The sequence below is a fragment of the Dromiciops gliroides genome, chromosome 4 (genome assembly GCF_019393635.1).
Source record: "Dromiciops gliroides isolate mDroGli1 chromosome 4, mDroGli1.pri, whole genome shotgun sequence".
In the NCBI taxonomy this organism is placed as follows: domain Eukaryota; kingdom Metazoa; phylum Chordata; class Mammalia; order Microbiotheria; family Microbiotheriidae; genus Dromiciops; species Dromiciops gliroides.
Genome location: NC_057864.1, coordinates 401,692,908 through 401,716,849, shown reverse-complemented (window position 1 = coordinate 401,716,849; position 23,942 = coordinate 401,692,908). Strand labels below are relative to the sequence as shown.

The window sequence follows — 23,942 nt, the reverse complement described above, 5'->3', positions numbered from 1 at the left end:
TATCCTTGTCCTGAAACATTTATACAGAAAATTTGGGTTTTTTTTAAGTAATAAACACTTTTATTTATAGTTTTGAGTTCAAATTTTTATCACTCCTTCCCTTCCTCTCCTCCCCCTTCCCTGAGATGGCAAGCAATCAGATATAGGTTATACATGTATGGTCACGTAAAACATTGCCATATTAGTCATTTTGTACAAGAAAACTTGAATAAAAGAGAAAAATGAAAGAAAGTAAAAAAATAGCATGCTTCAGTCTGTGTTTCATCAATATCAGTCTTTCTTTGGAGGTAGATAGTATGTTTCATCAATACTCCTTTGGGATTTTCAATGTATTGCTGAGACTAGTTAAGTCATTCACAATTCTTCATCAAACAATATGGCTGTCTATGTGTACAACATTCTCTTGGTTCTGCTCGCTTCACGATACATCAGTTCATTCAAGTCTTTCCAGGCCTTTCTGAAATCATCCTGCTTGTCATTTCTTATAGCACAATAATATTCCATCATCATCATATGCCACAGCTTGTTTAGCCATTCCCCAGTTGATGGGCATCCCTTTGATTTTCCAATCTTAGCCACCACAAAAAGAGCTGCTGTAAATAAAATTTAAGATTTTTACAGAGACAACACAGAAATAGTGCTGCCTTGACCACCAAAAGGCAGTATGGCCAAAGGTGAGCTAAATCTATGAAATAGAACTGGGAAATTCTTTGATGCTAAGATGTTTCTAGAACAGAGGTGTTAAACACACTCCAGGTTCAATCTGTAGCCCACAACACTCCAGAGTATGGCCCAAACTAAATTAAAATGTAATTGGGAAATATTTAACAAAGAAAACAAAAATACAATAAAACAATGATAATAATACATGCCTTCTAAGTCAATATGTGCCACAGGGATCTTCATGTAAAGTTGAGTGGCAGCAGTTTCTATCTTTCTGGTGCTGCTGCTGGAAAGGAAGAAGGTCCCCGCTATTCTTTCCCTACATTGAAAAACTGCAAAAAATGTGGGTTACTTTATAGCCTGTTGGCCAGGCACCTGTTTGTTTTTCTTGTAGTCTAATCTCAGTTGTAATGATGAGCCAACATTTATGTAACAATAATAACAGGTCATATTTATAAAGTACTTTTCCAGCTTATAAGGTGTTTTCCTCTAAACAGACATGATTTAGTGAATCTATGATTATTCCCATTTTGTAAGTAAGGATACTAGGACTAAGAGATATTTCAAAGGCTTCCCCAGAGGTGGCGAAGACTTGAATTCATTTCTGACTCCTAATCCAGAACTCCTTCTGCTGTATCATGAATAGTTCTTATTATAGGCTGATGGCAATTCTACTATCTCTACATTTGGGCCTCTGGACTTCTCTGCTTTTATATGCCTACTGTCCTTTTAAAGCCTAGCAATTGCTGGATGATGGGCAGCTAGGGGCCTCTAGCTAGGTCTGGAGTCAGGACGACTCATCTTCCTCAGTTCGAATCTGGTCTCAGACATTGTGTGACCTTGGGAAAGTTCATTAATCCTGTTCACTTTAGTTTTCTCATCATAAAATGAGCTGGAGAAGGAAATGGCAAAACACTGCTGTATCTTTGCCAAGAAAACCCCAAATAAGGTCACAAAGAGTCAGATATGACTGAAAATGACAGAACAACTGCTAAATGATTCTCTGTTTCATTCAACTGAAAGGAAGAAGGTGGAAAGCAATTTTTTTCCTGTTACTGGACTTTCTTGACTTTGTAGAGGGGAAAATTGAGCTAATCGTTTAATTTATTTCTCTTGATAATATCAAGATAAAAGGTAGACCTGCATGGGCAGCAGCAATAGAACAAGTCTGATAGACAATACTATTCTCTGTGGCTTATTGGTCAATCATGAAAATTATGTGAATTGTACTTAGCAAATATTTTCATTGATTCCTGCTATGGTGTATAAATCTATTCATAAAAAGATTAAGGCAAAAAGATTAAAGGTATTCCTCTCTAGGATACTGACTAGATATATTTGTCATTTCAAATCTGTTCAATGTTTACTTAAAAATATGTAAAAAGGCACTATTCGGGGGCAGCTAGGTGGTGCAGTGGGTAAAGCACTGGCCCTGGATTCAGGAGGACCTGAGTTCAAATCCTGTCTCAGACACTTGACACTTGCTGTGTGACCCTGGGCAAATCACTTAACCCTCATTGCCCTGAAAAAAATAATCCAAAACCCCAAAAACAAAAAACAAAAAAGTACCATTCATTCATTTGTTCCACATTGGTTTATCAAGCACTTATTATGGGTGAGGCACTATATACTAGCATGTCAAAGATGAATTGGTCACAGTAGTTACCTTAAATACACAAATATTTACAATACAAGACACTGTATATATGCCACAAGAGTGACTCAAAGTACTGTAAATGTCCAGAGGAAGGAGAACTATGGTCCAGATGATCATGGAAGAATTTATGAATAAGGCAATGTTTGAATTAGGACTTGAAGGATGCATAAGATTTTTTTTTTTAATGTATAAGGTATTTTATTTTTTCCGTTACATGTAAAGATAGTTCTCAACTTTTGTTTATACAAGCTTTACAATTTCAGATTTTTCTCCCTCCCTCCCTTCCCTCCCCCCTCCCCTAGACAGCAGGTAATCTGATATAGGTTATATCTATATATCTCTATACATATAGATATAGATATATACACACACATATATATACACATAATAACATTAATCCTATTTCTGCATTAATCCTGTTACAAGAGAAAGAATCAGAGCAGTGATGCAAAACCTCAAAATAGAAAAAAAAACAACAGCATCCACAACAAAAGAAATAATATGGTTCAATCAGCATCTATACTCCACAGTTCTTTCTTTCTTTTTTTTTTTTCTTGGATTTGGAGATCCTCTTCTATCATGAGTTCCCTGGAACTCTTCTGTACCATTGCATTGGTGAGAAGAATATAGTCCATCACAGTAGGTCAACACTCAATGTTGATGATACTGTGTACAATGTTCTTCTGGTTCTGCTCATCTCACTCATCATCAGCTCAAGTAAGACCCTCCAGGTTTCTCTGAACTCTTCCTGCTCATCATTTCTTACAGCACAATAGTATTCCATTGTATTCATATACCACAACTTGTCCAGCCATTCCCCAATTGATGGGCACCCCCTCAACTTCCAATTCCTTGCTACCACATAGAGAGCAGCTATAAATATTTTTGTACATGTGGGTCCCTTTCCCCCTTCCATGATTTCTTTGGGCAAAAGACCTAAAAGTGGAATTGCTGGGTCAAAGGGTATGATGCATAAGATTTTGATAGGTGGGATGGGGAAGGCACAGTGGGTAGAGAAAATGGCATGTGACTCATGGCCCATTGCCAAAACTCTGGACTCACAGAGATTAGATTCATTTTGTGGGGCTTCTCATCTAATTAGTTCTCTTTGCTTCATAGTCCTACATAATGTTTCTTTCTGACTTGCTGGCAGGGTATCTGTGTCCATTCACCTGCTAGCAATTGATCTGCAACATAAGCATATCAATATATATCTATCTATATCTATATTCATTCATTTATTTACTTATTATGAAAACTTTAGTACAAAAGTGAGTCTAAACCAAGGGTGACAAATTTTTAAAAACTGGTTCTCTGGGGGAAAAATGTAAACTGGACACACTTTTTTTTTTTGACACACTTTTAAATTTAAACTGCATTATTAACATTTTCTCCATCACTTTTAAAAGTCTAGACAATCAACAAAACAATAAGTCTAGCCCTGATTTTGGCAGTTACCAATTTCCCAGTTATAAATACCCATACCGAAAATTTAACAATTGGCTCTGGGATTTCCAGCTGGCTCCAGCACAGGTCGCCCCTGGACTCAATTCCTAGTCCAAAAGCAAGGAACAACCTTATAACCACAGCAAAACCCCAGCAATGTGGGTGGCACATCCAGTTGGCATTGCTTAGCATATTGCTCATTGGCGCATCCTAGCCAAGATCACCACAGCTCCTACAGAGCCTGCCTTAGCTCAGAAAGCCTCAGGCACTTTTGTTTGCTGCCACTGCTACTGCTGTCATTACAACCCAGTCTCTGCAGATCCCGATTTGGTCCAGGAACTCTGCCCTGGAGACAGCCACTACATCTGCCATTCTTCCAGAAATTTCATTCCCCCTTCCTCATTTTTTTCTTTTCTCCCAGGCACCCCTGCTTGATATATTCATCTATATATCCGGTCCACAGCACTTGAGAAAATGTAGAATTTGCGTAATGTCACCACATCTATTATATGTTTGAAAACTGGTTAGTTGTACAAGATAAAACTTGAAAGGTAATTTTGCCTTGTGGAGGGATTTGACTACCTGGATAAAAAGTTTGACCTTTATTTGATAAGCAATGGCAATTATATTACTGAAGGTTTCTCAGCAAGGGAGAAAAAGGCTTAAAGGGGGATTTTAGGATGAATAATTTTCAAGTCACTTGCACAATGAATTGAAAGAGTTGCCCTATATTTGTTGCATCCCCTTCCTCCTTAATTCCTTGCAGTCTGACTTTTGATTATTATTATTATTATTATATTTTTTTTGCTGGGCAATGAGGGTTAAGTGACTTGCCCAGGGTCACACAGCTAGTAAGTGTCAAATGTCTGAGGCCGGCTTTGAACTCAGGTCCTCCTGAATCCAGGGCCGGTGTTTTATCCACTGCCCCACCTAGCTGCCCCCCAGTCTGACTTTTGATGCCATCATTCCACTCAAACAGCTTTCTGTTTGGATATCAACAATCTTTCACTTCTTAAATCAATCAATAAATAACCATTTGTTAAACACCAGCTATGTACCAAATTCTCTTGAGGTGCCAGGGATACAGCGACAGAAATGAAACAGTCCCAGCTCTTGAGGCACTTATTTTTTTACCAAGGGATACAATTTACACAAAGATAAGTAAATACAAACTATACATAAAATAAAACATTGTAAAAAATTTTAGAAGGAGGGGGAACACACCAGCTGATGATGGGATCAGGGAAGGTTGCTTATACAAGGGCTTATATTCCTTGGCAACAGGAAGATTCTAAGAGGTAGAGGTAGTATTATGTGCTAAGCCAGAATTGAAACTAATACAGCAAGACTGAAAGCTTTTTTGGGGGGAAGGGAGGAGAAAGTGAGAGGTTTAAAATGCAATAGCCACTCATGAACCATAACTGTGATCAGAACTGCTTTAATCATTGGCGCTTAACACAAGAATAAAAAGTATAAAAACCACAGTTGCAGGGGCAGCTAGGTGGCACAGTGGATAAAGCACCAACCCTGGATTCAGGAGGACCCGAGTTCAAATCCAGCCTCAGACACTAGACTAGCTGTGTGACCCTGGGCACGTCACTTAACCCTCATTGCCCTGCAAACCCCCCCCCCTCCAACCCCCCCCCCCCCCACAGTTGCCCTTCTGCTATCACTAAATCAGAATTGAAAGAAGCTCTGGGCAGGCTCTACTGATTACCTTCAATTCATCCCATACATTGTTTGTTGTCTCTCCATTAGATTGTGATCTCTTTTGCTGAATGAGCCATACTATTTCTTTTATTTTTGGTGCTGATGTTTTTCTATTTTGAGGGTTTTCGTCATTGCTCTGATTTTTCTCTTATAACATGACTAATGCAGAAATATGTTTAATGTTATTATGTGTGTGTGTGTGTATATATATATATATATAAAACACCTATATCAGATTACCTGCTGTCTAGGGAGGGGGGAGGGAGGGGAGGGAGGGGAGGGAAGGAGAGAAATCTTAAATTGGAAAGCTTGTATAAACAAAAGTTGAGAACTATCTTTACAGGTAACAGGAAAAAAATAAAATACTTTATTAATTTTAAAAAAAGATTGCGATCTCTTTGAGGGCAGGGATTGTTTTTGTCTTTCTTTGTATCCCCAGCATTTAGTATGGTGCCTGGAACACAGGGGCCCTAGTTAATGTTTATCGACTGACTGATTTAAGGCAGTTAAGAATTCAGGAAAATATTTCTGACAATCTTTTGCCCTGGCCCAGGTCAATCCATTTGTAATTCAAACAACCAGGACCAAACTATGGCTGTAACAGCTGCAATAGCCCTGTGACTCTGCTCGGGAAGACATTCTAGGCATGGGGGACAGTCACTGCAAAGGCACTGAAATGGGGGATGGAGTGTTGAGTATAGGAAGAGGAATAAATCTGGCTTCGCTGTAATCTATGTGAAGGGGAGTAATGTGTACTATTGTTGGAAAAGTAGGTTTGAGACCAGCTTTTTTTAGTTAGCTTGGTTGTGAAAAGGAGGAGGGATACAGGGCAATAGCAAATGGGAGTGGTAGGGTCTAGTGAAGGGTTTTTCAGGATGGGAGAACTTGAATTTATTTGTAGACAGCAGGGAAGGAATCAGTAGATGGGGGAGATTTTGGATTACATAGGAATAGTTTTAGAACCAATCTGCTGAAGAAGATGGGAAAGGATGGGATCAAGAGTCCATGCAGAAGGGTTGACCTTGGTGAGAGAAGAACATTGGAGATAAAGATGCAGTAATACCATTAATACTAATAATACATAATAAATAATATTATTTACTATACTATCCGAGATTGGAGTAAAGGAAGAAAGAATGAGGAATAATGTCAGGGGTTTTTGACATGTAGGGAAAAGGGATCTCAGAATGAAAGTTCTCTATTTTCTCAATAAAGTATGGGAAGAGGCCTTCAACTGGCTTGTTGAATGAAAAGAAAACAAATTCAAAGATCTTTTCTGTCCTCATTCTCCTTGTTCAATCAGTTGCTTCTGAAGTTTTTGGCCACCACTGTCCAGGATACTGTCTCCTGTCTTTTTCAATCTGGTTGAGTAAAAGCTTTGTCCAGACTCTATAGTAAGGCTTACTGAAGCAACTGCTCTCACTTGTTAGGTTCATAATCTGGTTGTTCTTGACAATTTCCCCCCCTCATTCCTCATAACCAATAAGTTTCCAGGTCTTGTCAATTCTACCTCCACAAAATCTCTTGAATCTGTCCCTTGTTCTCCATTTACATGGCCACCATTTTATGTCATATCTTCACCACTTTTTTTTGGATTAGACTGTTGTAATCACTTGTAATATTACTATAGCTCATGAAACTCATGAAATACAAAGACATTTGCTCAAATAGTATAGCAAGAACAGTAGTTAAGAAGCATTCCTCCCAAGAACCTGGGTATTACTTTTCCACAAACATATAAAGTCTTGGGGGGGGGGGAGAGGAAAGTGGGAAGGAATTTAAAGTACAAGAGTAGAGACACATGTATAAAGAGCATATGTGGCCAAAGAAGCTTTCAACCCTGGAACTGCAGGGTCTCCATGCCCTCTCTCTGAAGAATCCTCACAAAAGTTCACTTCAGTGTAGAGAATTAATGTTGGATTGGTTGCTCTCTTCCTAGGCTGGGCTGGCTTCTCCCAGGATACAGAATCTCTACAGGATAGGTCTATCCACTAGGCTCTCTGGGCTTGCTCTTCCTTCTCTCCTCTCAATCTGCTGAATACATATTCAACCTTTAAAGCACAACTCAAATTCTACCCCCTCTATAAAGCCTTTTATCTTACATAGCACTTTGTTTGCAGCTTCCTTATGTACTTACTACAGTCTATTTGCAGTATAATTATTGTGTATGTGTCCTGCTTCCTATTGGATCTGAAATTTCATGGGTTCAGGGACCATGTCTTATCTAAACTTTGACTTTCCTCCAATACCTAATACCGTGATCCATACAGATTAGATTGTTAATAAATGTTAATTGAGTTTGAGTTCAAATTATGTATCATATTAGTCTTCTGGTGATGACTAAGTAATGGTATTTAATGTAAATATATTAAACTCCCAAGGCTCCTTATAGTCCTTAGTATGAATTTCTTTCCATAGAGCCACAAAATTAAAGAGCTTCAGAGTTGGGCAAGACCTCTGAGGCCATCCCACCTATCCTGTGGCTGAATAAGAATTTCTTCTACAATATTCCTGACAGGTATTTGTTAAGTCTTTGCTGGAAGATCTCTAACAAGGGGAAACTTATTTCTTGCCAAAACAATTAATTGCACTTTGGAATAACTCTAATCCTTTTTTAAAAAAAAAATTAAATTAAAAAAATTTATTATTTTCCGGTTACATATATAGTTTTTAACATTTGTTTTTATAAGATTTTTAGTTCTGAATTTTTCTCCCTCCCTTCCCTCCTCCCCTCCCCAAGACAAAATGAAATATGATATAGGTTATATATGTACAATCACATCAAACATATTTCTGCATTAGTCATGTTATGAGAGAAGAATCAGAAGAAAAGGGAAAAACCTAAAAAAAAAAAGTAGAAACAGTATGGTTTAATTTGTATTCAGAATCCACAGTTCTTTTTTCTGGATTGTGGAGAACATTTTCCATACCCATGAGTCCTCTGGAGTTATCTTGGATCATTGTATTGTTGAGATTGATCATTGCCCAATGTTGCTGTTACTGTGTACAACGTTCTCTTGGTTCTGCTCACTTCACTCAGCATCAGTACACTGAAGTCTTTCCAAGTTTTTCTGAAATCTGACTGCTCATCAATAACCCTCATCCTTAAAGAGAATTTTCTTTATCTTTTCAACTTCCATTTGCTCCTAAATTCTGTCTTCTGGGTCCAAGCAGAACAAACCTAATCCATTTCCTTAAAATAGATGAAGATGGCAATGATGTGCCCTGTAAGTCTTTTCTCCAGATAAAAAAATCTTCATTTCCTTTGACTGTTCCTAATATTATGGGATCTTGAGGCCCTTCACCATCCTGATCGCTCCCATCTGGATGGTGTGGCCAATGTCAATATTCTTCCTAGAATGTGGTACTTGGAACTGAACACTAAACTCCAAGTGGTCTGACCAGGATAAAGTACACCAATGGTACTGACAAAAGAAACAATTGAACAAAGCATCATCTTCTTATTCCTTTGTGAGCTTTTGATCTTAGAAGTAAAATAATCAGGGAGCTAGCTAAGAGGCACATAATGGGAGGAGGCTAGAATAACCTGCAAACTGGATAATCTACCCTGAATAATTAAATAGTTAAAAAAATATATTTTTAAATGGTATTATATGAAAATATATTGGGAAACAGCACCATCTGGTGACAAAATAAGAAAAAAATCCCATATGTGAAGAAAAATGAGAGAAAAAGAAGGTACTGCAATCCTTCTGAAAACGCTAACAATATCCAGGCAACTTCATATTCTGAGCATAGTAGTCATTCAATCAATAAGCACGCATTCAGCATACTTACTAAAACAATGTAACTCCAGTGAGATTTGTTGGTGAAGGCCTAAGTACCAACCTGGGAATATAAGGCTATAAGAGTTGGTATGTCACAGGAGAAGTGAATGATACGATACATGCTGGAAGAATCCAATTCAATCCAATAAATAGTTATTAAGGACCTACTACATGGCAGGCACGTGCTAAGCATTGGGAATACAATGAAATAGTCTCTGTCCTCAAGCTCACAATCTAATTGGGGGAGACACTAGACAAAGACAGGGAGGAAAGGGGTCAGGGTGGTATCCAGTGCCAGGCTGAGAGGGCATCTTGTTCAATGGAGTTGAAAGCAGGGAGAATAGCATATGCAGAGTGGAAGAGAGAACAGATTGAATCTTTCTTGGATAATGAGTTGAAGCTGATTTTTAGGGAAGGGCAAATTAGGATGAGACATATAACACTAAGCAAAGGTTAAAAAGTAAACATTTAGAAAATTCGTTGGACAAAAGGGGCACAGTGTTTAATAAGCTTTGCTGAGAATGCCATAGTTACTATATTGTATGTATTTCATTAGAATAAAAATAATGTAACTCCTGAGGGCAGCTAGGTGGCACAGTGAATAAAGCACTAGCCCTGGATTCAGAAGGACCTGAGTTCAAAGCTGGCCTCAGACACTTGACACTTACTAGCTGTGTGACCCTGGGCAAGTCACTTAATCCTCAGTGCCCCGCAAAAAAAAAAAAAAAAAAGGAAAAAAAAAAGAAAAATAATGTAACTCCTAATAATGGAAGTGAAATAATCTGGATAAAAGGTTAAATCTGCTCAGAAGATAAAGAGATGTTAATGAGTTAGCCTGGAAGTAAAAGCAGGGAAACTTGCCTGCTTCTTCTTCAGAACTCTTTCCCACTAAGGACACAAGGAGATGGAGAGTGACTTGGAGCCATGGAACAGAACTCTGAACATGCTAAGTCTGTCAATGCATCTCTAAGCAGTGGCTGAGTGGAGCTGAAACTGACTGGGTAAAAGCCTTTATCCAGATTACATAATGCAGCTAGGTGGAGCAATGGATAGAGTGCCAGGCCTAAAGTCAGGAAGATTCATCTTCTTGACTTCAAATCTGGTCTCACACACTTACTAGCTGTGTGAAAACAACTGAACAGACTATATAATAGAGCTTAATGAAGCTTCTTTACCAGGTAGACTGAAACATTGCCCTAGAACCAGTAGAAGTAATGGTCTGCCTAGAAAATAAAGATTCTGCTTCAGGTCAGGTAGCCTGAACTACCCTGATCAGAAGAGGAGACATTCCACCAAATGTAGGTCCAAAAAACTGCTAACATTTAAAAAATTCTAATACATGTTTAAATTTGGAGGTGCTAGTTGGTTTAATTCTGAATTCCTGTTTTGTTTATGGACTTTTCTAACATTTAAAAATTTTTTTATCAATGGATCCAGAAAATGGGAAACAGCTGAGGTTGTATATTACAGAGGATGTGTATTTCAGAGGTGCACCAGAATTTAGTTTAAGAAAAGAGCCTGGGGGGCAGCTAGGTGGCACAGTGGATAGAGCACCAGCCCTGGACTCAGGAGGACCTGAGTTCAAATCCAGCCTCAGACACTTGACACGTACTAGCTGTGTGACCTTGGGCAAGTCACTTAACCCCAATTGCCTCACCAAAAAAACAAAACCAAAACAAAAGAAAGAAAGAAAGAAAAGAAAAGAGAAGAGCCTGTATTTAAGCTAGCTTCACACTGCCTTCTGTGCTGGATACCACTGTAAGGCCAACCCATTTTTTGAGTTCCACAATCAACATATGGAAGAACTTAAGAGAGTTTTAGAGTGGCTTGACAGTGGCACTCTCAGTTTCTTCTTGTCTATTCCAGTATTGAGGTATGGCTCTGATTGCCTGTACCTCTGAGAAATCAGTTAGGATATCACGTAACCTTTGGGGATATGTGATGAAGGGGTTGTTCCTTTCCTTCCCTCCAACCCCCAACTTCAGAGCAGGTGCGGATATCCTCCAAGTGCTTCCTTTTGTTCATGATAACACTTTTTATTTTTTGCAGGGCAATGGGGTTAAGTGACTTGCCCAGGGTCACACAGCTGGTAAGTGTCAAGTGTCTGAGGCCAGATTTGAACTCAGGTCCTCCTGAATCCAGGGCCAGTGCTTTATCCACTGTGCCACCTAGCTGCCCCATGATTACACTTTTGATGGCTGCTGAACCTATTAAATTAGTATATCCATGGATATATTAAAAGGTTGATCCCTGAGCATCAAGCTTCTTTTTCCTGCTGACCTTGAAATATTAGGATGACTGAGCTCTGCAGGGTCAGTCGGGGGGATGTCCTTCCTATTATTAGGCCCAAGCCATGAACTCATGGCTTCTTAGGTAAGCCTATGTCTAGTTTGGGACTGCTGGCTGTTTTTGTCTCCTTTCCTTTGATATATGGTCTTGTGAGATCTCAGAAGGCATCTGGCATCTTCCCCATCTTTGGACACCCAAGTATTAGATACCAGGGGAGCTGCAATTGAAATAGCACCAGAGGCAGATCATACAAGAGGGAAAAAGTCACCCAGGGAGAGAAAAAATGGGAAAGAAATGACACTGATCAGGATATCTAAAATAGCTGATCAGCAGCCTTGTTGCAATTGCCCCAATGAAGTGTGCAGCTTCTCAATGGAGTCTATCCTTTCTCTGATTTTTTATGGCTTTGCATTTCCCTTTTCTATGTGAGAATAAAATTCTATTCATGTTTATTTTCTAGATACCTTTTTAGTTCTAATGTTGAGGAAGACTTCTTAGACTAGAGACAAAAATAAAATTGTTCTTGAGTAATCTGAGGTAAGGATAGAACTGGAGCACTGGGAGTCTACTGAGGAGACAGGAAACTTCAAAGCAATAAACCCAGGGAAAACCATGAAGACAAGTAAAGGACAGGAAACAGCCCTTGTCACATCAGCATGATGGTGTCTGGTTAGCTGCAGTGTTAGTTTCCTGGTTCTGCTTCCTTCACTTTGCATTAGTTCATATAAGTCTTTCCATGAGTCTCTGTATTCCTCTCATTCATCATTTTTATAGTATACTAATATTCTACTACATGAATTTTTAAATTATTATTTTATTTATTATTATCATTATTAATTTTTTTACTACATGAATTGGGAGGGGGCAGGACAATGAGAGTTAAGTGACTTGCCCAGGGTCACACAGCTAGTTAAGTGTCTGAGGCTGGATTTGAAATCAGGTCCTCCTGAATCCAGGGCCAGTGCTTTATCCACTGTGCCACCTAGCTGCCCCTACATGAATTTTTAAACTAATTTTTTTTTCAATTAACAAGCATCGTTTAACAAGCAGACCAGTTAGGGAAAAACTTAACAAGCAGACCAGTTCAGGAAATTTTAAAAAAGCTAAACAAAATCCTTGAAACAGATATGCATCATTAAGCAAAAACACTTTCCCACATTGGCCATATACAAAAATGTGTTTTTTTCCCTCCCATATATAGTCTCTCACTTCTCTGTCAGGAGATGAGTCACATACTAAAATTTATCGGTCCTCTGGAATCATGGTTGACTACTGAGTTGGGTAGAGTTCTTAATTCTTTCAAACTTGTTTGTTTTTACAATGAAATTGTTATAGTATAAATTATTCTCCTAGTTCTACTTACTTCACTTTGCATCAGTTCAAAGTGAGATTCAAGTGACTCCTACTCCCTCAACTTCTTATTCTTTTGTATAGACCTTTACTTGTGCCTTTTGATAATGTGCGATTCTTATTTTTTCTTCCTTAGCATATCCTTTTCCTTTCTCCTTTTAAGATATTCAAAACACGACAAAAATCACTCTCAAGTTTTCCATCGGACTCCACACTTTTGTCCCTTGCTGACATCATAGTTCTTAGGAGATGTCTGTATTTTGTCCTTATAAAATCCTTCTTGATTTCTCGCTTTATGCTAGATGGCAATAATTTGCAGTGAACTCACTCTTTGGAGATTCATGATTTTCTCTAGGAATGTTTGGCATCACAGTATTAGAAAAAACTGACAGGGTTATCCAGGGTTTAGATTTGCAAAGAAGATATAAGAAGATCAAGACAGGGCATGGAGCTCTAGATTGTTAAGGGTATTATGGATCATGGAATCTAGGCTTGATAGGAGGTAAGTGGTACTTAGAAGGGAGGGAGATGAAGAGTTGGGGGACTAGGTGTCAAGATGAAGGCTGGGTTCTGGAAGAGTAAAGGAGTGGAATAAGTGGAAGATGAGGAGATTTTAGGCAGAGAAAGGAGTTTGAGTTTGAGAACTCTTGGCGGCATAGGAATATCAAGTGATAAAAAGGTCCTACATATAGCTGAAATGAAGTGGACGTGTAATGATATTGTGTATCAATTTTATGGTAGCCAATAAAGGCATGCCATGAATAATGATTGCTAAGCAATATTTCATTGTGAGAAACTACAAGGTGTAGTTGTTAGCAGGGGAGGGAGAAAAGGAGTACAGGGAAGAGAATTAGCATTTTGATAGCACCTCCTATGTTCCAAACACTTTTTAATAAAAATTATTCTCATTTGATCCCCACAATAACCCTGCAAGGTAGGTGCTATTATTGTCCCCCCCCCTTTTTTTTGTGGGTCAATGAGGGTTAAGTGACTTGCCCAGGGTCACACAGCTAGTAAGTGTCGAGTGTCTGAGGCTGGATTTGAACTTAGGTCTTCCTGAATGCAGGGCCGGTGCTTTATCCACTGCGCCACTTAGCTGCCCCGCTATTATCCCCATTTTACTGATGAGGAAATTGAGGTTCAGTAACTTGCCCAGGGGTACGTGGCTAGTAAGTGTCTAAGGTTAGATTTGAATTTAGATCTCCTTGACTGCAAGCCAGTGTGCTATACACTGAACCACCAGCTAGCTGCCTCTGAATGACCTCTGACATGTACCACTTATGTGAATTTGGGCAAATGACTTGATCTCTTAGTGGCTCAGGCAATTCTCTAAGACCATAAGTTTCATAACATTCTCAGATTTGTGTTGGTTGATATTTTTGTCACACAGGAATTCTCATTATCAATGAAATCACAGATGGAGGTAAAGAAACAAACAAAGGTCTTTGCATTCCTTTTTTTTTACTCCATTTGAAAAATAATAAACATTTTAATTTGTAGTTTTGAGTTCCAAATTTTATCCCTCTTTCCTTCCCTCCCCTCTTTCCCTCCCTGAGGGGGTAAGCAATCAGATGTGGGTTATACATGTGCAATTATGTAAAACAGTACCATATTAGTCATTTTATATAAGAAAAACTTGAATAAAAAAATGAAAATGAAAAATTGCATGCTCCAGACTGTGTTCAATCAATATCAGTTATTTCTTTGGAGGTGGATAGTATGTGTCATCATTAGTTCTTTGGCATTGTTTTGGATCATTGTATTGCTGAGAATAGTTAAAATCTTTGCATTCCTAATTGTCTTAAGGCCCAATCTTCTGTTTCAAGAACTTTATGAAATGATTAAATATAAATTAAGAAGTTATAAATGGGGGCAGCTAAGTGTTACAGTGGATAGACTACTGGCCCTGGATTCAGGAGGACCTGAGTTCAAATCTGGCTTCAGACCCTTGACACTTACTAGTGTAAAAAAATTTAATTATTAATAAGTATATCTAATCTGAAAAATATATAATTGGACTTATGAAAAATGATTATATGAAAAATTATAGGTTTAGAGAAATTATAACTGGGCCATAAGTCCCTGCTGTGGTCGCCATTCAAATGTTAGAATATATTGTGACTTGTTGGCCTAATTTGAGGGGCTAATCTGACTGGAGGACTAATCTGGGGTCTCTTGACTAACTGGCTATCTGACTGCTATTAATTTAATGTGGGCCGTTTATAAAGTTCCACCACACTGCTCCACTCCCAAAATTGATAAGCAAAAAATTAAGAAGCCTCTTAACTGAATAACCAAAGCAGAGTTTATTTATGAGATACTATTTAAAATTAAGAATACAGGGAAATAAAATGTACAACTTGACTGCATTGGGGTGTCTCCACCTGCTGGCCTGGAACTTTTTTAATACAATAAGGGCCTTAGCCGCCTCTTGCCTTAGGGTATGTTCCACTTTCCCCATCAGCTACTTTCTAACTCTGAGCCCCTTTCACTTTGTAAATCCTTCTGCTTCTAACTTTTCTCTCCTTACTGCCACCGCTGAACCCCTGTGTTTCTCTCTCACCAACCTCTCCTTCGTTCTCCTAGTGCTCCAGTGTCCTTCTGTTCTCTTAATCTCGTCAGCCCTGCTGCTGTCTTTAGTCTTCGGAGTCCTCCTTAATCTTGCCTCCTCTCTGTTCTTCCTATTTTGTCAGTCAGTCCCCTCTCTGTTCTTCCTATCTTGTCAGCCCCCCTGAATTTTGTTCTTCTAATCTTGTTAGTCCTCCTGAGTCTAGTCCTTCAGCCGCCCTCCTTCGGTCTAACTCTCTAGTTTATATATATCTTTCTCTTCCCCACTCAAATCTGGGGGCTTTTTGCACCCACACTGACCTGGCATCTTGTACAGCTCATGGGGCTTTTTGGCTCAGCAGAAGCAGAGGGGAAGGGGCACCAGAACCTCCCACACAGAAGAGACCCTGAGGGCCTAAAGCTTTTTAATCTTAGCCCAAAGGTAGGGTCCCCAAATCAAAATAAATTTCCACACTAGCTATGTGACCCTGGGCAAGTCATTTAACCCCAATTGCCTCACCAAAAAAAAGAAGAAGAAGAAGAAGAAGTTATAAATGGCAGCAGAAAAACTTTAGTTGTAACTTTACAACTTATAGTTGGTATATTTTGGCATAATTTAGTTCCTTGACAGCTATTTCAATATTAAATGATATCTTACAGGTTCCTTCATAACTCAGATGAATATAAGATAATTAGCAATGCAAATTAATACATTTAATAAGGTCCTTGGGCTCACCAGGGTTTAAAAATATTTAGGCTGGGAGTAAAAGATGATCAGGATGATGGAAAGCAAAAATTTGAACAGAGATAGAAGATAGAGTCCAAAGGGCAGGTACTATATTCTTCAGGCCTTTGTTTTTAGAATCCTCAGATATATTGTCCCTATGACCTAGTATTTGGGGGAAGGGCTGCTAAAAAAAGGTTTTGTAAGTAGATAGTTGCTATCTTTAGTCATTGGGCCATCTTGATTCTTGTCTTGTCACTGGACTCAGATGATTCTGGAGGAAAGAGTAAGGCTGATGATTTTGTGCAGCTCTATCTCACTTAAATCCAATTCACATGCAAGTCAAGACATCACCCTCATGATGTCACTGGTTCTCTTCAAGAACAAAGATTGGGCAATAATAGGAACAACCATATTTATAGCAGCTCTCTTTGTAGTGGCAAAGAATTGGAATTTGAGGGGATGCCCATCACTTGGGGAATGGCTGAACAAGTTGTGGCATATGAATGTAATGGAATACTATTGTGCTATAAGAAATGATGAGCAGGGGGCAGCTAGGTGGTGCAGTGGATGGAGCACTGGCCCTGGATTCAGGAGGACCCGAGTTCAAAGCCAGCCTCAGACACTTAACACTTACTAGCTGTGTGACCCTGGGCAAGTTACTTAACCCAATTGCCTCACCAAAAAAAAAAAAAAAAAAAAAAAAAAAGGAAATGATAAGCAGGGAGCAGCTAGGTGGTGTAGTAGATAAAGTGCTGGCCCTGGATTCAGGAGGACCTGAGTTCAAATCCAGCCTCAGACACTTGACACTAGCTGTGTAACCTTGGGGAAGTCACCGAACCCTCACTGACTCTCGCCAAAAAAAAAATAAAAAGAGATGAGCAGGCAGAGTTCAGAAAAACCTGGAAAGACTTAAGTGGATTGATGCTGAGTGAAGTGAGCAGAACCAGGATAACATGGTACATAGTAACAGACTTAGCTCCTCTCTGTAATACAATGATCCAAGACAATTCCAAAGGTCTCATGATGTAAAATGCTTTCCATGTTCAGAAAAAAAGAACTGTGGAATCTGAATGCAGATTGAACCACACCATTTCTACTTTTTTGTTTTTTTGCTTTTTTGACATTTTAATCTTTTATTCTTCTTTTTTCACAACACGACTAATGCAGAAAAAATGTTTAATGTGATTATACAAATATAACCTATATTAGATTGCTTTCTGTCTTGGGCAGGGGGGAGGGAAAGGAAGGAGGGAGAAAAATTTGGAACTCAAAAATCTTATAAAAACAAGTGTTGATGGGGCAGCTAGGTGGCACAGTGGATAGAGCACGGGCCCTGGAGTCAGGAGGACCCGAGTTCAAATCAGGCCTCAGACACTTAATACTTACTAGCTGTGTGACCCTGGGCAAGTCACTTAACCCCAATTGCCTCACCAAAAAAACCCCCAAACCAAAAAACAAGTGTTGAAAATTATCTTTACATGTAACTGGAAAAAAAAATACTAAGATTGAAAAAACAAAACAAAAACAATAGGAGCAACCATCTTTAGTAACTATAGCTAAGTACCTCCTCTGATCCTTCTTAGTTAATTTTTGTGTCTGACCTTTAGAGCTTACTTACTTCCCCAATAACTAATGATAAGCTACTTGAGGGCATATGAAACTTTGTACACAGTGCCTTACACACAAAGGGAGTTCAGTAAATCCTTATTGTTGTTTAGTCGTTTCAGACTCTCCATGACCTCATTTTGTAGTTTTCTTCACAAAGATACTGAAGTGGTTTGCAATTTCCTTCTCCAGGTCATTTTACAGATGAGGAAACTGAGACAAAAAGGGTTAAGTGACTTGCCCAGAATTATGAGAGCTAGTACGTGTCTGAAGCCAGAATTGAACTCAGGTGTTCCTGACCCTCAACTAGGTGTTCTATCAACTGTGCCATATAACTGCATATATAACTGCATAGATAATTATAGATAATATAGATAATTATAATTGACCACTACAATAAACCAGTTTTTTTCTACCACCATGTAACTGGTACATTCCTTAAACCTGACAGTTGCAAAAGGGAGGGGAATGGGATGGCGTAAGAGACTTGAGAAGGGACTAAGATAGGGAATCAATAGGGAGGAATAGAAGGACTTCTTTACTTTATAATGCCTCTACTAAACATAGCTGTGTGGTTTATTCTAGTTCTGTTCAGCATCAGGTGAGTAGGGGTGAAGGAAAAAGGTGGTGGGAGAAATTTGAGACTAAAATTTGGTAAAAGACGAGCAGTGACAGGATACAAGTTTGTGGGATCAGAGAGTAGGGTGCAGAATAGAATTGAAATGGCTAGTGACAGCATTGTGATTGGAAAGGGAGCAGAAAGAATGACCTGAGAAAGTATGGAGGAGTAGAAGAAGTGGAGATCATGATGAGAGTGAAGAATAGTTTTAGGAGGGTTGAGGCATAGGGAGAGATGGTCTTATAGGAGGTTATAGTCAGGTAGAAGAACATCAGAATTTCTAATTAAGGCAGGGGATTCTTGTGGGTGATGGTTAAATCTAGTGTGTTATGTATCATTCCTACATCTGGCTGAGGTGGAGTGAAGCATTAGGTCATGGGATTTAAGGAAGCTGAAGAACTGAGTTTGAAGGAGCATCAATGGGAATATTAAAGTCTTATAAGGGCAGGAGTTGGGAAGGAGAGGAAGATGGTGCTGAACTTCTTGGGAAAGGAGGGAGAATGACTCGAAAGAATGATTTAAAACAGCTATCATGAATTGTATTAAGTGGGAAATCTCAAGTGAAACTCAAAGGGGAAGAGCCTGGGGAATTAAGGGGTGAAAGGAGAGTTTGGACAAGGCAGTGGGGAGAAAGGCATATTATGACACCCCATCCAAGACTAGGGTGTCAAGCATGGTGAGAGGAAAGTAGAGTCAGGGCTAGAGAGGATATCCAAGGAAGCAGAGACATCAATCTTTTTACTTTCTTTCCATTTCCTTTGTTGTCAGTTCACATACATCCCTCCATGCCTCTCTGTCTGCTTCATACTCATTCTTTTTTCTTATGGCACAGCCATATTCCATTATATTCACTCACCACAGTTGATTTGCCATTTCTCAGTCAATAGACATCTTTGTTTTCAGTTCTTTGCTCCTATCAAATATCCTGCTCTAAATATTTTGATGTATACAGGCCTTTCTTTTTGTTAATTTACTTTGTAAGAAATAATGGGCTTTTGTCAACACCCAAAGGCCCCAACCAGAGGAGGTTGATCTAGATTGATTGAATTAAGTGAGAATGACTGAGTGATTGACTTAGCTGATTAACCCACTTGGAGTTAATTAAATCAAAAGCCACCAGGCCAGACCTCAATAGGGTATTGTTCTCAGAAGCTAAGGACGTTGAACTCAACAAGACCACCCTCAAGTCCAGTGAACCAATAGATTTGGGTGACACTAACCAATCAGCCTGAAGGACAGCCTGGGGGTGGGGTGGGAGGCAGGAAGTGGAAAGCACTGTTTCCTCTCTGAGTTTGGGTCCAAACAGGCTGGTAGTGGCAGACCAGGTTGAACCCATATCTCTCCTTTAGGATAGATAGACTTTTCCTTGGTTTTCTGACCCAGGTGTTCTCTTTTTCACTAATAAATGCTTAATGACCCAAACTGGTGCTAATGCTTCTAATTTATAAGTAAACCCTAGCTAGTTTTCCCCCACACTGGGGACAGGAAAAAGGCGACCACACATTAGATTTTACTTGTCACAACTTTGGAATATCCTTTATAGAACTTCTTTCTCAATCCCCTGTCATTGATGTTGAAATTGAAGTTATAGTCTTGATGGTATTTTTGATTAAGCTCAACCTGAGCACTTTAAAATAAGATAAACAAGTATCCTAGGAAGTGATATTTATTGACTTTGTGCACACAGAAAACCAACCTTGTCTACATCCTTATTCATGTTCCTGAGGAGAACCTGTGACTTTTAGCTGTCACTACTTTATCTTTTTCTTTAAATAAAAGAGTATATTGGTATAGTTTAGTTTCTTCAGCAATGTATTAACTCATTGATTTTTTTTTTTACAAAAATCTCATATTTAGAGAACTAATCAATCAACAAGCATTTATTAGGTACCTACATTAAAAATAATAGCAGCAGGGGCAGCTAGGTGGCACAGTGGATAAAGCACCGGCCCTGGAGTCAGGAGTACCTGAGTTCAAATCTGACCTCAGACACTTAACACTTATTAGCTGTGTGACCCCAGGCAAGTCACTTAACCCCAATTGCCTCACTAAAAAAAAAAAATAGCAGCTGACATTTATATAGCACCTACTATGTGCCAATTTGTGCTAAGTACTTGACATTTATTATCTCACTTGATCTTGAGAGGTAGGTACTACTATTATTCCCATTTTACAGTTGAGGAAACTGAGGCAAACAGAAGTTAAGTGACTTGCCCAAGGTCACACAGCTAGCAAATGTCTGAAGTTGAATATGAACTTAGGTTTTCTTGATTCCAAGCCTGAGAGATCTATCCACTGAGCCACCTGTACTATGTATAATATAGATGATTTAAAACCTGTGAAATTTTTAGCATCTTTGCCTCTTTTCTCATTATTCTGCCATCATTGCTGCAGAAAAGAAAGAGGACCACCCACAACTGAAAACCATTTTGTGTTTTTCTTTGTTTTATGGGTTGCCATGGTCAAGGCCTTTCTAACCAACTGGCCAGCTTCTGGTGACAAACCTCTATATCTTTAGCTAAGTTAATCATTTGATTAGCACATAAAACTTCACTGGAACCATAATGTCAGCATTTATGGGCTAGGAGAACCTATCAGAATTGGCATAATGTTTGAGAAAGTTCCATGCCCCATTGAACCATTGGAATGGTTTAATCCTTCCCTCCAATCTCACCTGTACATCACAGCCAGACCAATAGTACATCATATAACACCCCTATATAAAACCCAGAAATGACTTCCCATTGCTTATTGCATCAAATCTTACCTCTTGTGCCATACTTTAAAGAAATAACATAATTTGACCCTAACCTTCCTATTCAACCTGGTGTTTTGTACTAATCTCGGTCACCTACTCTTCTTTCTCGGTTCACTGTCCTGCAAACAAGCCACACTAAATCTTACTGCAGTGTTTTATAGGACTAAATATTTAGAATCGGGAGGGACCTCATAAGTGTAGAACAACCCCCTTAATTTACAGATATGAGGGGAATGAGTCACAGGGAGGTTGATTCAAGGTAACACAGCTAGGATTGGAAATCGCCTCCTCTAAGTCTAGGCTTCTTTCCTCAGGATACTTACTCTTGTCCTTTCTTTGCCTTGAGTCATTCATCTTCTTATTCAAAGTTTATTATCTTCTAATCCATGTTAATTTCTCTTTACTATCCAGTGAGATGCAGGCTCTCTGGGGGAAAAATGTAGGCGGGACATACTTTTACTGAATTATTAATATTTTCTCCTTCACTTTCTTAAGTCTATACTATTAACAAAACAATGAATCAAGCCCTGGTTTGTAGTGTTTACCAATTTCCAAGTTGTAAATTAGACAAATTAAACAAAGATGGCTCTCACAGTAGTTTAGTCCACCTCCAGCATACTTCCTCCTATATCCTATTAAGAGGCACCTTGGGGCAGCTAGGTGGCGCAGTGGATAGAGAACCGGCCCTGGAGTCAGGAGTACCTGAGTTCAAATCCGGCCTCAGACACTTGACACTTACTAGCTGTGTGACCCTGGGCAAGTCACTTAACCCCAATTGCCTCACTAAAAAAAAAAAAAAAAAAAGAGGCACCTTGATGTAGTGGCTGGTGGAAGGAGGTGAAGTGGAAGGAAGGGGAGGAAGTTGTCAAGCCCCACCTCTGACACATACTGGCTCTGTGACCTCAGGAAAGTCACTGAACCTCCTGAAACTCTGGACAATTCTGTAAGACAGAATTTTTGCAGCTGCAGAAAAGGTCCTGACCTGTATTGGTAGAAGCAGTTTCCTCACCTAGAAATTCACTCTGAGAATCAAATCACAGACCCAATCCCTATCCCCTCACTCTATGAAGCTTTCATCTAATTCTTTCTTTGAACCTTAATAGCAATGATAATTTCTTTTTTCAAGTTATGGTTTTCCCCTTCTTCTGCTATAAACACAGTATTATGTTCCTTAAGTTACTTTTTTGTTGTTGTTGTGAGGCAATTGGGGTTAAGTGACTTGCCCAGGGTCACACAGCTAGTGTGAAGTGTCTGAGGTCGGATTTGAACTCAGGTCCTCCTGACTCTAGGGGCAATGCTCTATCCACTGTGCCACCTAGCTGCCCCCACAATGATAATTTCTATCACTGAATTTAATACTCCATTGACTCCCATCTTTTACTGTTCACTAGTTGTTTAGTGAACCATCTCCCAGATAGACTGTAAACTGCTGGAAGGCAGGAACTTTGTTTATACAAATAGGCACTGGATGGAGTTTGGGACTCAAGATAAGAAAATCACTAAGACTTGAGTTCAAATCCAACTTCAAACACTAGCTGTGCAACCTTGGGCAAGTCACTTAACCTTTCACAGCCTCAATTTCCTCCTCTGTAAAATGGGGATAATAATAGCACCTACTTCAAAGGGTTATTGTGAGGATCATTAAGCAAGATGTAAAGTTTTGAGCAGGAGGAGCTAGATGGGCAACCTATAGGACTGGGGGGGGGGGAGGGGGCAGGGTTGGACATGTGATTTTATTCTCAGAAGCACAGTGTTGAGGGGAGCAGGAATTCAGTATAGCGAATACCCACCTGGCTCTTTGGGGATGAAGTTTTACTTGACCAGATTTCCATGTGTGGCTCTGGATTAGAAATAGTCATGCCACTTTATGCAAGAAGCCTTTCCCGATCCTCCTCAATACCAACGCCTTTCTCCTGTTAATTATCTCCAATTGATCCTGTATATATCTTGTTTGAGCCAGGCTGTTTGCATATTAGCACAGTGGCTCGAACACAGCAGGTGCTTAATAAATGTTTATGGATTGATTATTGATTTCTCCTCCATTAGACTGTCCTTGAGAGCAGTAGCAGCCTTTTTAAAAATTTCATCACTTAGCACCAGGGCTGGTACAGTCTAGGTGATTAATAAATGCTTATTCACTTACCGATCAGAATATTATAAAAAGATGATGTACTGTATATTTCTATAGCGATTTAGTTTTCAAATGTCCTTTTTCATATATACACATCGGTATTCAGCTAAGTAGCACTGGATGGAGTGCCGGGCCTGGAGCGAGCAAGGCCTCAGTTTTCAAATGTAATCTGGTTCTCGGTTTGGTGTATATTTGTTTGGTTAAAGGTCGCACGCGGAAGGCACAAGCCAGCCCCCCCCCCCCCCCGCAAGTTTGACACCCCTAGGGGGGAAGATCTACGCCAAAGGTCACGCTGATCACGTGCCCGCAGGCCTCAGCGCGAGAAATGGAATGCGAGAGTTAGGGGGTTGGGGGCGGGGGCAGACGGGAGGGACGCGGATTAACTCCTTCCTCCCCAGGGACGGCAGGCCAAACCTTGAGAGAGAGGGCACATGTTGAGTGACTCGCGTGGAGGACAGGAGTTCAGAGAGGGTTGTACCAACTCACACGGGCGGGGGAGACCGGCTTCTTTCTTCAACACGCTACAGGAGACTGGACCACCACACGAGGCCGTTTACTTTGACTCATCCAGAATTTTCTTTATTTTTTTGTTCCCTAGCATTAGGGAATGGATACGTGTCTAGATTCCCAGACTCCAGGAGAGCGATGAGTA

The 23,942-nt window shown here is 39.5% G+C and overlaps 1 long non-coding RNA gene across 1 annotated transcript; it reads right to left on the bottom strand.

Annotated features, from left to right (window-relative positions):
• Positions 1-8,475: 8,475 nt before the first annotated feature.
• Positions 8,476-23,511, bottom strand: LOC122725474. Its single transcript, XR_006352738.1, has 3 exons — positions 22,950-23,511; positions 21,483-21,585; positions 8,476-8,901 (listed from the first exon to the last, which is right to left on the bottom strand). It is a non-coding gene; the product is annotated as an uncharacterized LOC122725474 (long non-coding RNA).
• Between the last annotated feature and the right edge of the window lie 431 nt (positions 23,512-23,942).